A 14,042-nucleotide genomic window follows, 5' to 3' on the forward strand; every position below is an offset into this window, starting at 1 on the left:
TACAATCGTTTAGTAAATATCGAGCGTTAAATGATCGCTTAGGAAAAGATAAACGATCGTTTAGTAAATAGCGGCGCGGATGTAATCGTTAAGCGATCGCTCAGCACTATCGTATAGGTAAGCGATTGTTCAAGCACTATTGTATAGGCACAGGCTTTGCTAAGCGATGACACTCTTTAACATAATGTCTGCACATCAATGCTTAACACACCATGAGCTATTTAAGCGTCTTAAAGTGATTTTTCAATTTACTCATCCATTATGAAAACAGAAGAGGTGTCGTCCTATATCCAATTAATAGACAATGAATATCATCACATCATATTCATAACTTATGAATTAATATCATATATTAATTATAGTATTTTTCCTCCACTGGATATAAATCATATGTATATCCAATTTCCTCTAAATTAATGTATCTCATACATAAAGTTAATTATATCATATATAATTAACTACTTCAATTATATCATATATAATCGAACTCCCTCTTGTCAATTTGAACATTTCAAACTGACCCGAAAACTGACTCTCAACTTGTATCCAAGCTACCAAGGGGACATTATAGACCTATGGCTCGAAGCTCCAACGGTACGTGAATAGCTAACTAAACTCTTTAGCCACGATATCCACTATCCGTTAACTGCCAGACATTCCACTAAAGACCACCAGTTGAACTCTTCTTATCATAGATATATTTCTATGTCCATTGGATGTAACCAATCATCAGTACGATGATCCTTCACAGATGCTCGTAAGTACAACTGGCCAATTTACCAGTGACAGGAAATTAGATTTCAAATTACTTCAACAACTAAAATCCCTTGGATGCAATATGCGATGCATGTTCTTAAGGTATGCATTGATAGTCATGTGTCGATGGTCATGCGTTGGAATGAATATGCGTTAGTAAATGTATGCGATGACCATGCGTCCTATCACAAGTTTTCTTGCACTCACGCCAAGTATAACGCTAACGTAAGTTTCTCGAGTGATCTGAGGTCGAACATAGGAACTTGTAGCAAAATGAATGCGGTAATGTGCATGCAGCGGTTTAAATAAAAGAATGATCGAGGAGTTGCTAAACTAATCCTACTCCTATTCCTAACTAACAGACAACGCAATGAAAATATGCATGAGAGGTAGAGACACGACAACTCTTGACATGAAATAAATGAATGGGAAAATAGATAAAATGTGCAGATGATTTCATTGCAACCCTTAAGAGTGACCGCAGGGGCAACCTTAGTCAACGCAGACCATGCGAGCATGCAACACACATACAATAGTAAACCACCTCTCGGTGCGAATGCTACGGCTTTTAATGCTAGAACGCATGCGATATATGCGATAAGTCTATAGGACCTACACATAAGAATCTAAAACCCCCTGCTGCGGAGGCGTCAGCAATAACCTGCATTGATTTGTTCAGGCCGTTAAAAAAAGTTTCCATCAAGACGCAATCGGGGATCCCGATATGCGGCCATTTTTTAACTAATCTTCTAAATCGCACCCAGGCGGTGCTCAGAGTCTCATTCTTCTTCTGCTCGAAGTTCAGCATATCCTTTCATCGCCTTGCATTGACGGGTGGTGGGAAGAACTTCTTCATAAATCACTCCACCAGTTGGTCCCACGATGTAATTTCATTTGGCTCCAGTGAGTGAGTCCACTTCTCGGCCTCGTCCCTCAAGGTGTAAGGGAATAAATACAATCTTATGCTCTCCGGGGTTATGGCAGGTAGCGAGAAGTTACCGCACATTTCGACAAAGTTGGTCAGGTGGGCATACGGGTCTTCACCTTGTAGACCCCCAAATTTCCCTGCATTTTGGATCATTTAAAGCATGACCAACTTAATTTCGAACCTTGCGTTCTCCTCGACAGTAGGCCTTGAAATCCCGGGCGAAAAGTCATACAGGTTGGGTGCCGCATAATTCCTCATTGGAATGTTGCAATCAGTAGCCAGGAAAACGGGAACTACACTGGTCGAATAGCCCTTTGATTCACTACCGATACCGCATTATCATTGTTATCGGCCATACTTGCTGCCTTTTTTCGCCTAATCTGATTCTGATGTACCCGTGTGTGAAAGGTACACTCGATCGTAGGGTTAGCTTCGAATTCTTGTTCAGCACCAATACTCATAAACTGTCAAGTTGTTCTCTACGTTGAATAGCCAGTACAACGAGATCTATCCTGCAAAATACCACAAACATACTCAAACAAATAATAGTTAACCAATCCCCGGCAACGGCGTCATAAACTTGTCAAACGCAAAATGTATGCGATGATATGCACGCATGGTTCAAGTCCAATGATATGCAATAATGACCTGCCTTGACTCAATTCATGCAATACTACTTCTAGACATGCGTTATTAATGAATTTTCTTGTAGTATGCTATGCGTTGTCACAAGTTTCCTTACATTGGAACCAAGTATAATTCCACCGCAAGTTTCTCAGTGTGATCCGAGGTCAAACATAGGGACTGTTTGAGGTTATTGCGTTATTTTTATGATATATGCGACCAGGTTTTCAATTTTATAAAAGGATGATTTGTACAAGTATTAAAAATGCATTAAAGTAAAGGAAAACAGTAAAAATGCGATAATTAAATAAAGTGCAATAAACCTAAGTTAAGATGGTACAAGATACAGGTCTCATGATACAGGTTACTAAGGTCAAGGTTGGCTGTGAAGATTATACAAAGATAGTGTGATGTGTTGACAAGTCTTATGTGTGAAGCAAAAAAGAAAAGATAACTAATATAAATAGCACAAGTTACTTAATTACGTTAATGACATAAGTATGGTCCTGCTTTCCCTTGGCGTACATCTCTCGGTGATCGGCCGCATTCTCACATGTCTGTGGTGAAACAGAGACGAACGTAATGAACGCAAGGTTACTTCCATCTCTGAAAGTACTACTCGCTTTAGTTAACGCATTCATCTAACCTTCTCTCGATAGATCAGAATGGTATCTTCACTTCTGCTCTCACAGGNTCCATCTCTGAAAGTACTACTCGCTTTAGTTAACGCATTCATCTAACCTTCTCTCGATAGATCAGAATGGTATCTTCACTTCTGCTCTCACAGGTAAAGATGTCGTCTAGCATGCCTTAGTTAAACACATTTATCTCTTTAACACAGATTAAGTACTCGTTTAATTCATATTAACTACCAAGGGATTAAGAAGACTTTAAGGAGAAAATGATAAATGGAGGAACGGAAATAAATAGAGAAATGGTAATAGAAACGATCGAGACATTCAATATATCTATTCAGCGTCTGATACATGGTGTGTGAATAAAGAGATAAAGACGATGAAATACAATGATGAAAAAAGATAGAAACTAATACAAACAAGTGCCAACGTCTCGGAACCAATTTGGGTAGAGGTTTGTTTGCTGGTATGGATGAATCGTGCGGAAAGATGAGCTTCCCTCTCAGGCTTGCTCAACCGGTAGCACGGATGTGAGTATAGAGCTTCACGGCGGGGATCTGGCAGAATAGTACTAAGACTCACCTCTCGGCCTTGTCTCTTCTTCTTCCCGGATTTCTTCCGTTTAGCACTCAGCTCAGTCTTTCTCTCAATAACCTAATGTCAATTTTGCCCCATATCAAGTAGCCTTATTTCTCTGAATTCTATGGGGTATTTATAAGTGAAGATCTTTGACTCGGGCCTTGTAGACCCCACTTTTTGTTATGGAAATTCCGAAGATGGAGGGATATTTATTCCTTCTATTATGCAATCAGACCGTCAAATCTACACAACCATTAGTCTTACATGTGTCACAATCCTCCGCTTTTGCATTGCTCAGCTGCATCTTTTGATCAAGAGTTCGCATGCGGTGTTGTTTTTATTACCGCATGTGGTTGAAAGATAGCTCTGGATTGACTATCGCATTGCGTCGTCATTGCGTTAATCGTCTTTTCATTGTTGATTGTTGGAGGCAATGTGACAGAGATGTGTTGGTCAGTTCGTCTTGAGCCTTGATCGCAAGCAGTGACTTGGTTTCCTGCAAAACAGAGTAGAAATCTCCTTTTCTTCCATCTTCATGATGTTAGGGGGTGTAATTGCGATAATTCATAATTATTGTATTTCTAAGCTAATTTTCATACAATTGGCGCATATTTATTCTCTTTTAGCTGCAATATCTAGATAAAGTTGTATAAATAACTTGTATTCCTACAAGTTATCAGTCATCACCCCTGTAGTTACATTTTACTCCTTAAGTACCATTGATCCCTTTAATGAACAATACAACATAGTCCTACTATGTGTGAACACCTCTCGGGCCATGAGAAAGTGTATGGCGCCACATCGTTCAAGTCCCAAAATTAGCCCTTAAGGGAGTAATCTATCTACTTAACCCTACCTCGGGGAAAGAGTGAACTCCGTCTTGTGAAGCTGTGTTCCCAGCTCTCAAATCAGACGAATCCCCAAAGTGGTAGGTTTGAGTCAGCACTCTGGCCACTCGCACCCATACAAATCAAAAGACCGCCCTCAATGGCAGAAGTTCCCAACTCACTCAGGATTAAGGTCATGTACCTATGGTCATCCCAGTGAAGTGAATTCTCTGTCATGAACGGAGTTATATGATAAGTCGTTAACACTTCGTGGTAAGATCTTATACAAACTTCTTGTATAGGACGCCCCCGCTCGCATGTCCCCTACACGAGTGATCAAGATCAGACCATCTGTGACAAGTCACAACATTTGTAACTATTCCACAAAGCGGGCCACGTCCATAGCGTTACCAGGATAAAGTTTCCATCCTATATCCATATACTACAGACCATTTTTGTTGTCGCTTAAAACTTAATCCACTTATATGTCACTACATACATGCTTAAGTTATATAAAGACAACTAGAGATATTAAGTTTATCTGTTTGTGGTAAAATAAAAACATCTAAATTTGCAAAGTCAAGAAGTGAAGTAAATATCATATATATTATACATCACAAACGTTCGTACAAAATTGTTTACCAACTACAGGACACGAGACTTTAGGGCACAAACCCCAACAATATTCTGGTAGATTTCAGTAGTAGGGAGAAGCATGCAGAACATCTAAGAGTAGTATTGTGAACGTTGCGAGAGAAGAAGTTGTATGCCAAGTTTAGCAAGTGTGATTTCTGGTTGAATCAAGTGGTATTTCTGGGGCATATAGTTTCAGCAGCAGGAGTCAGTGTGGATCCCCAGAAAACAGAAACAATAGTTCATTGGCAGCTTCCCACTATTGTATCTGAGGTACGTAGTTTCCTGGGTTTGGTAGGTTATTACAGGAGATTTGTGGTGGGCTTCTCTAAAATAGCTCTTCCATTAACAAATCTGACGAGGAAGGATGTGAAGTTTGAGTGGTTGCCAAAATGCGAGATTTTAGGAATTGAAAAAGAAGTTAGTATCAGCACCAATGCTTACTCTACCTACTCCAGGTAAAGAGTTTGAGATTTATTGATGCCTCCCGTCAGGGATTGGGATGCGTGCTAATGCAAGATAGGAAAGTAATAGCCTATGATTCTCGTCAATTAAAGAAAATGAATGTAATTATCCTACTCATGACCTGGAGTTGGCAAGTGTTGTTTTAGCTTTAAAGCTATCGAGACATTATTTGTTCGAAGAGCGTTTCCATATATTCATCGATTATAAAGGTTTAAAGTATATTTTTTAACAGAAAGAGTTGAATATGAGGTAGAGAAGATGGATCGAATTGATCAAAGATTATGATTGTACTATTGAGTATCATCCTGGTAAGGCAAATGTAGTGGCAGATGCCCTAAGCAGGAAGTCAACAACAACTAAAGCTACTTTTTGCTTAGTCAAAAGTTTGTTGTTGCATGAGTTCAGGAATGTCAGGGTTGCTTTAGCAATTAGCCAGAATTGAGGATTGTTAGCTTCATTCCAGGTACGTCCTACCCTAGTTGATAATATTTTTACGTGAATAGATAGGAGATTCTGATCTCCAAAGGATAGCTGAAGAGGTAGATAAAGGCCTGAAGTCTGATTATCAGATAAGAGTGAATGGAGTTTTGCTCAGGGAAGGTAGGGAACGTGTACCTAATACCCTAACACTTAAGCAGGCTATTTTAGAAAAGGCATATAGTTCAGCCTATACTATGTATCCAGGCAGTACGAAAATATATAGAACATTAAAGAAGACGTACTGGTGGCCTGGTATGAAAGAGAGATAGCAGAGTATGTTGATAGATGCTTGGTATGTCAGTAGGTTAAACTAGAGCAACAAAGGCCAGTAAGATTACTTAATCTACTCCCAGTACCAGAGTGGAAGTGGGAGCATTTTATAATGGATTTCTTGTTTGGTCTGCCTAGGACGCCATCAAGTTATGACGGGATTTAGATGATGGTTGATAGACTGACAAAGTCAGCCAAGTTCTTACAAGTTAAGATTATTTTCACCCTGGATAGACTGGCTAAGCTGTATGTTGATAGAATTGTGGGCCAGTTTGGAGCTCTAGTATCGATAGTATCAGATCGAGATTCATGGTTTACATTGAAACTTTGGCCTAGGTTGTAGATGGCTATGGGCACCAAGTTTTTCTTCAGTACAACTTTTCATCTGCAGACAGATGGTCAGTCGGAGTGGAAGGTGACGAAAAATTATTATTAGCCGTCAAAGACTTGATGACTAAAATTAGGTGAACGCAATATGTGATGCATGTCTTAAGGTATGCGTTGATTATCATGCTTCGGTGGTCATGCGTTGGAATGAAACTATGCGTTAACGAATGTATGCGATGACCATGCATTCCTGTCATAAGTTTTCTTGCGCTCACGCCAAGTATAACGCGAATGCAAGTTTCTCGAGTGATTTGAGGCCGAACTCAGGGACTTGTAGCTAGATGTATGCGGTGATGTGTATGCGGCGGTTGAATAAAAGAATGATGGAGGGTATAAGCTATAAACTACTCCTACTTCTAACTAACAAACAACGCAATGAGAAGTATAAATGAGAGGTAGAGATACGACAACTGTTGACGTGAAGTAAATGGACGGAAAAATAGATAAAATGTAGAGATATCTTCATCATAACCCTTAAGAGTGACCGCAAGGGCAACCTCAGTCAATGCAAAGTATGCGATCATGCTACACATACTTGAGCCTATTTTTAGGACATATGCGATGTGTATGTAAAAGGGTCGAGATGACCGCATACCGCCACTGTNTAGGACATATGCGATGTGTATGTAAAAGGGTCGAGATGACCGCATACCGCCACTGTATTCTACTTCTTAGACACAGGCATTGTTCTCTTTGTAAGGTACATATGTTGTGTAATAGCAAACGGAGCTTATTCCTAAGTCTCCATTCTTGCTTATGCAAACCTAATCTAGCTCTTTTGAACATCGATTCTAACCTAGCTCTCTCAAGTCTTAGGTTCTTTCTTTAGACTCTCTCTCGAGTAGCTCTAAAAATGTGACGGACGCATACATAAGACAAGGTAACCGCAAAAGCCTGGTTGACGCAAGATTATTCCTATCTCTAGTGAACACTTGCTTACACTGCTTAATGCGACCAACCACTTATCCTCCCAGGCAGTTAGTTGTTGTTGATTTTACTCAAAGATAAGCATTGCATCCGCTTATAGACAAGCGTTGCTACAGCTTCACATCAAGCAAATAAGGTTTTCTCACACACCCACGCAACGCACACCTCCCTATGGTTTGCTACATGCTTCATATTCCTATGTCGTATGATTAAGTATGCAATACTCTATCAATCTCACTAAGTGTTGCAATGAAAGTTAAGAATGCTAAGTAAAGAAAGATGGAGATAGAATCGAAGGAAACATAGAAATGCATTGAACACACATTGTATTAATTTCTTAATCCAAAACGTAATACAATACAATATAAGAAAAGAAAACAAAATAAAAGGACCAGCTGGAAGCAATGACTTGCTTCCAGTAGATATGTGTCAAGGCTGCCAGTGGTGCCATGGATGGGTAGTGGAGCTGACTTTCCTGAGATCTAGCTCAGGTCAAAGGCTCTGATTCACTCAAAATGGAAGAAGGAGATGAAGAACTCTCAAGCTTTTCTTCTAACGCGTTCATCTGGATCATAAGGATCCGCCCTAAGGCGAACCTCGAGCAAAAAACCTTGGACAATTTGAAGTTATGCTCGGCGGCATCTAATTATAGAGCTTGATCGCCGATAGCATTAATGGACCTGCTTTGATTTTGACATTAGCGGCGCGTTGGTCCTTTTCTGAGTCTCTGCTGCTAATGGCGTGGTAAGTGAAATGTCAACATCATCTTTTGATTTTCCTGAGATATGCGTTGATGCGTTCATTCCACCAACCTTGCATTCATCCGACCATTATGGTTATCATGTAGCTGCAATCATGCAATGACCGCATTCGCTTAATACCTCAACTTCTACACGATGACCACAATCGCTTGGCAATAGCAATTCCTATGCGATGGGCGCATGCGGTTGATCACCGCAACACCCATGCATTGATCGTATGGGTTCGCCTTTTTGATGGAGAGTTTCTCCGCATGCGGTCGTCTATGCAGTAGTCCGGCTTCTGCGTTTGCATCCACTTCCTGCATTACCTACAAAAATAAACAATTAAATGCATAATAATGGGTTAGTCGAGATTCTCAATGCTGAACGCCGCAAACTCATTTTCTCATGAATTCCTAACATAATTGCCGCATATTCTACTTAATAGCCCTCATAATTCTAAATAAAAGGCCTAAGATGACATGCATTTCTACATGTCATCAGTGGAAGATTCAGACGTTGGAAGATATGTAGAGGGTATGTGTACTGCAGCTTAAGGGCAGTTGGGATACGCATTTGTCGTTAGTCGAATTTGTGTATAAAAATAGTTATCACTCGAGTATTGGTATGGCTCCATCTGCAACTTTGTATGGAAGACCGTGTAGGACTTCAGTATGTTGGAATGAAGTAGGAGAAAGGAAACTATTAGGCCAGAACTTGTTAAACAGAAGTCTGAAGGTGTTCAGCTTATTAAAGAAAATTTAAAAATAGCTCGAGACAGGCAGAAGAGTTATGCGGATAAGCGGGGAAGAAAGTTAGAATTTGAAGTCGGTGATCAAGTATTCCTTAAATTGTCTTTGTGGAAAGGGATACATAGATTTAAAAGAAATGGGAAGTTGAGCCCTAGATACATCAGACCTTATGAGATAGTGGTGAAGGAACTCTTATCCAAGAGAACCTATGAGCAGAAGCAAGATCTTTACAAGCCCATCGTGAAAGAATTAAAGGCATTCACAAATATACAAAACAGTTATGCATCTTATAATAAATTACAGCATGCTTTAGTAAATCAGATACAAAAGGAACGAGAGACATACCTTTCTGTGAAACTCTCGCTCTCATGAAGAATTAGACAACAACCTCTTGCTCTCGTTCAGATCGCCTACCCAGTCGTCTGGTAATCACGAACAGTCTTCTCCACGAACAAACACCCTTCGACACCACCACTCGGCAATTTTGGTATTCTTGGAGTGAAAATCCAGGAGATGTGGGCTCTATTGAATTTGGTAAAGGGATGGAGGAAGGCAACGATCGAACTATATGATCAAGCAAGTGGGAGAATGTATTGTCTATTGCATAGACTGTATATGCTTAATCGTTTAGTAAATCTCGCTAGGTACACGATCATTTAATAAAACACGTTGAATCGTTTACACGATCGTTTAGTAAATCTCGTTTGGCACGCTATCGTTTAGTAAATCACGCTAGATCATTTACACGATCGTTTAGTAAAAGGCGCTTTACACAATCGTTTAGGCTCTCACTTAGAAGGCTATCGTGTAGTCTCTCGTCAGCTAAACGATTAGTAAAGCACTTAATGAAGCGATCTTTTGAAAAAATGAAAACTCTTTTCATTTTATCCTTCAATTATGAAAACTAAACATAACCTCCCACTTTCATGATTAATGGAGAAAATAACCAACTACAATTATCATATGATTGTTTTAATTATAAATAAATATAATAACCAACTCATCATATTATATTTATAACCTATAGTTTTAATGTCACATCATATATAATATTTAAACCATAGTTCCTTTCTCCTTTATTTAATATAAATCATATTTATATCAATTCCTCCAATTAATGTATCGCATACATTATATCAATTATATCACATATAATTGAACCAGTTTAATTATATCATATATAATCAAACTCCCTCTTGTTAATTTGAACACTTCAAACTAATCCAAAAATTGATTCTCAACTTAAATCAATTGAGCTACCAAGAGAACCTTATGGACCTGTAGCTTAAAGCTTCAACGGTACATGAATAACTGATTAAACTTTTTAATCACGAAATCCACCATTTGTTAACTGCCGAACACTTCACTAAAGACCGACAGCTGCACATTTCTCACTACAGATATATTTCTGTGTCCATTGGATATAACCAGTCAATAGTACGATAACCCTTCACAGATCGCTCATAAGTACAAATGGGTCAATTTACCATTTTGCCCCTGTAGTTACATCTAACTTCTTAAGTACCATTGATTCCTCTAATGAACAATACATCATAGTCCTACTATGAGTGAACACCTCTTGGGCCATGAGAAAGTGTGTGGCGCCACATCGTTCAAGTCCTCGAATCAGCCCTTAAGGGAGCAATCTATCTACTTATCCCTGCTTTGGGGAAGGAGTGAATTTCATCTTATGTCTGAGTTCCCAGCTCCCCAATGAGATAAATCCCTAAAGTGGTAGGTTTGAGTCGGCAATCTAGCCACTCACACCCATGCAAATCAAAGGACACCCTCATAGGCAAGAGTTCCCAACTCACTCAGGATTAAGGTCATGTTACCTATGGTCATCCTAGTGAAATGAAAGTCTCTGTCATGAACGACATTATATAACGAGACTAAACATTAAGTGGTCTGGTCTCATACAAACTCATTTGTATAGGACACCCCCGCTCGCATGTCTCCACATGAATGATCAGGATCAGACCATCTGTAGCATTTTACAACACTTGTAACATCTACAAAATGGGTCGTATCCATAGTGTCACCAGGATTAAGTTTCCCTCCTTTATCCACATACTACAAACCATTTAGGTTATCACTTAAGGCATGATCCACTTGTATGTCTCCACATACATGCTTAAGTTACAACGACAATCAGGGATCTTATTTTATTGCTTTGTGGTAAATGCAAATAAAATATCTCATATTTCATAGACAGTAGTGAAGAAAATATAACATATTATTACATCAAAAGCATTTTTTCATACAGGTGATTACAAACTACAGGACCCTACGAGATTTAGGGCATCAAACCTAACAAGTGGAACGTGTCGGACTAACAGCTTACAGGTTAGCTCTACCCTCAGAGTTAGCTCGTATCCACGATGTTTTCCATGTGTAGATGTTGAGGAAATATGTGCTAGATCCTACTCATATATTGTCTAAGCAGCTCGTGCAATTAAAGGAAAATTTGACTTACGAAGAAAAACCAATAGAAATTCTTGTCAAGAAAGAGCAAGTACTAAGAAACAAGACGATACCTTTAGTAAAGGTATTATGGAGGAATCATGGCCTTAAGGAAGCTACATGGGTAGCCGAAGAGAAAATGAGAAGTAGATATCCCCAGTTGTTCAGCTGATATCCTTGAAGTAAAATTTTGAGGATGAAATTTCATAAGGGGGAGGTAAATGTAAAACCCAAACCCTATTTTCCCTACCTAAGTATGTTTATTGATACACTAAGTAAGTTAAAGCAGGAGTTAATGTTATGATTGTAGGGAAAGGCATGAAGATATTAAAGAAGAAAGGAAGGATCTTGAGTCCTGAGAAATGAGATCTTGGTTAATAAGGTGTTTGTGTCACACCCCTTCCCAAGCCTTAAACCCCAAGATCGGGAAGGGAGTGTGAGGGTAACTAATAGCATCCTAAGACCTGTCTCTTATACACATCTAGATGTGTATAAGAGACAGGTTAACTACTGTCAACCTAACAACACAACAAAAATTTTATGGAAACTTTCCCTATACCCCATTTTCCTGCCAATGTGCACATCGACCATTTCTTTCCCGCTAGTTATGCTTAGGTAACTTGGCCATATTTTCCCACCGACTGAAGCCGACCATATTTCCCCGCCAAGTACCCTTTTCAAGCATATTAACCATATCCCGGGTATAATTCTAGTTTCCATCACAATATAACATGCAATATCACGGCAATCACAATAGAAATCATGCATCCCTACTCATGCACATTTGACATTACCCTCTACATACAAAGCTCATATATACATATACATACATAAATCAAAACAACACATAGTAACCACTCACCGTCAGCAAATTCTCCTAATGCAATTTACTTGTAAATATCTTCCCTACTCAAACAGAATATGATTCTGTGCAGCACCTCCTTCAAATTCCTTGCCTCTACCACCAATGGCAGCTTTCCCACTAAATGCTCATTCTCTAATTAGGATTTTTACTACTGAAATTGTTTGGAATGAGTTTAACCTTCATGCCGAGGCCTCCTATTTATAGCCGTTCCCAGCCTCTTACCTCACGACAACTCACCATACAAATGGCTCTTCCTTAGACTGCCCACGCTAACTCTGGCTAACCAAGCTTTGAGTTGTCTAATTATGGGTTTGCCAACCAAAATTATCTTAATTTGTATGTAATCTCAATCGTACACCACCTACTTAAGTTGATAAAAATCTTTCTGCATGTAATCTCCTTTTGCCACTTCATCTGCTTAATTTTTTATTTATTTATCCAAATTACTAATGAACACATCCAATTCTCTTCAAATGCGTCCATCTGCCCCAATTTTACTGGTTTCGCTCCCGTGGTTCTCGCTCTCTCCAACTTTCTCGCTGGTTTTTCTCTTCACGCTCTCGCTAACGAAGTAACCTCTAACGCATCGCACGACTCCATTGTTCGGTCTCAACGCTCTCGTTCATAGTGGTCTCACTGATCTTGCTCTCGCTCTCAGTCGATCTCGCTGAATTCACCCTCCACGCTCTCGCTCTCAGTGCTCTCGCTAATCTCGCCCTCACCCACTTTCTCGCTCAAAATCTCGCTCTCTCCACTCTCGCTCTCTCCCACTTTCTCGCTCAAAATGTTTGCTCTCTCCGATCTCACTCTCTCCTATTCTCTCGCTCAAACTGCTCTCTCCAATCACGCTCTCTCCCATTTTCTCGCTCAAATTGCTCTCTCTAATCTCGCTCTCTCCCATTCTCTCGCTCAACTGCTCTCTCCAATCTCGCTCTCTCATTTATCTTGGTTTTTCCGCATCTAAATTCTTCATAATTTAATTATATTTCTTGTTTTTAATATCTTATTTCCTCATACCTTCCAAATTAGAGGTTAGGTATTACAGTTTTGCCCTAGTAAGTAGGAATTTTAGCTAAGTGTTGAAGACAAGGATAGCCTTGCGATGAAGCTTGTAAAGCATGGGCGCATGGAGCTTGTAGTGTGCGGCAAGGAAAGGGTTTGTAAGCATTGGGTTGTCGAGGTGTCGAGTGCATGACATGGGCAAGGCAGCCTAAGTGTTGAGGCTGGGCGTATGCGCTAACCAGTGTGCAGTAGGGAGTTTATGCATTGGGCACAGGCCTATGCAAGGAAAGAAGTTGTGCTGGAGGTCGCGTTGTGTGTTGAGTGGCAAGCGGGTGCAGCATGAAGGCCCTATGCATTGAAAGAGCGAGCATGTGCTTGAGTTATGCACCAAGGCAAGAATGTGTGCATTGGCTGGTGGTGATGCGCAGCAATAGGAGCATGCGATGGCCAATGTGCATGCCTAGTTGGTGATATGATAGGAACAAGCTATACGTTGGCTAAGGCTAGATGATGTATTATCTGAATGGGGCATGCAGCTAAGGGGTAGCAAATGTTGGCTTATAGCATGGAGTATAAGCCTCCCATTGATGGCCAAGGAAAGGTGATCAGCTTAACCACTGTTTAAATGGCCAGCTGTCATAATCAGATCACTTAATTTTAATTAGTGGGATAAGGTGTCAGCTTGAAAATAAAGGGAAAACATGCAGTC

This window comes from Benincasa hispida, chromosome 2 (genome assembly GCF_009727055.1).
Source record: "Benincasa hispida cultivar B227 chromosome 2, ASM972705v1, whole genome shotgun sequence".
NCBI classification, from domain to species: Eukaryota; Viridiplantae; Streptophyta; class Magnoliopsida; order Cucurbitales; family Cucurbitaceae; genus Benincasa; species Benincasa hispida.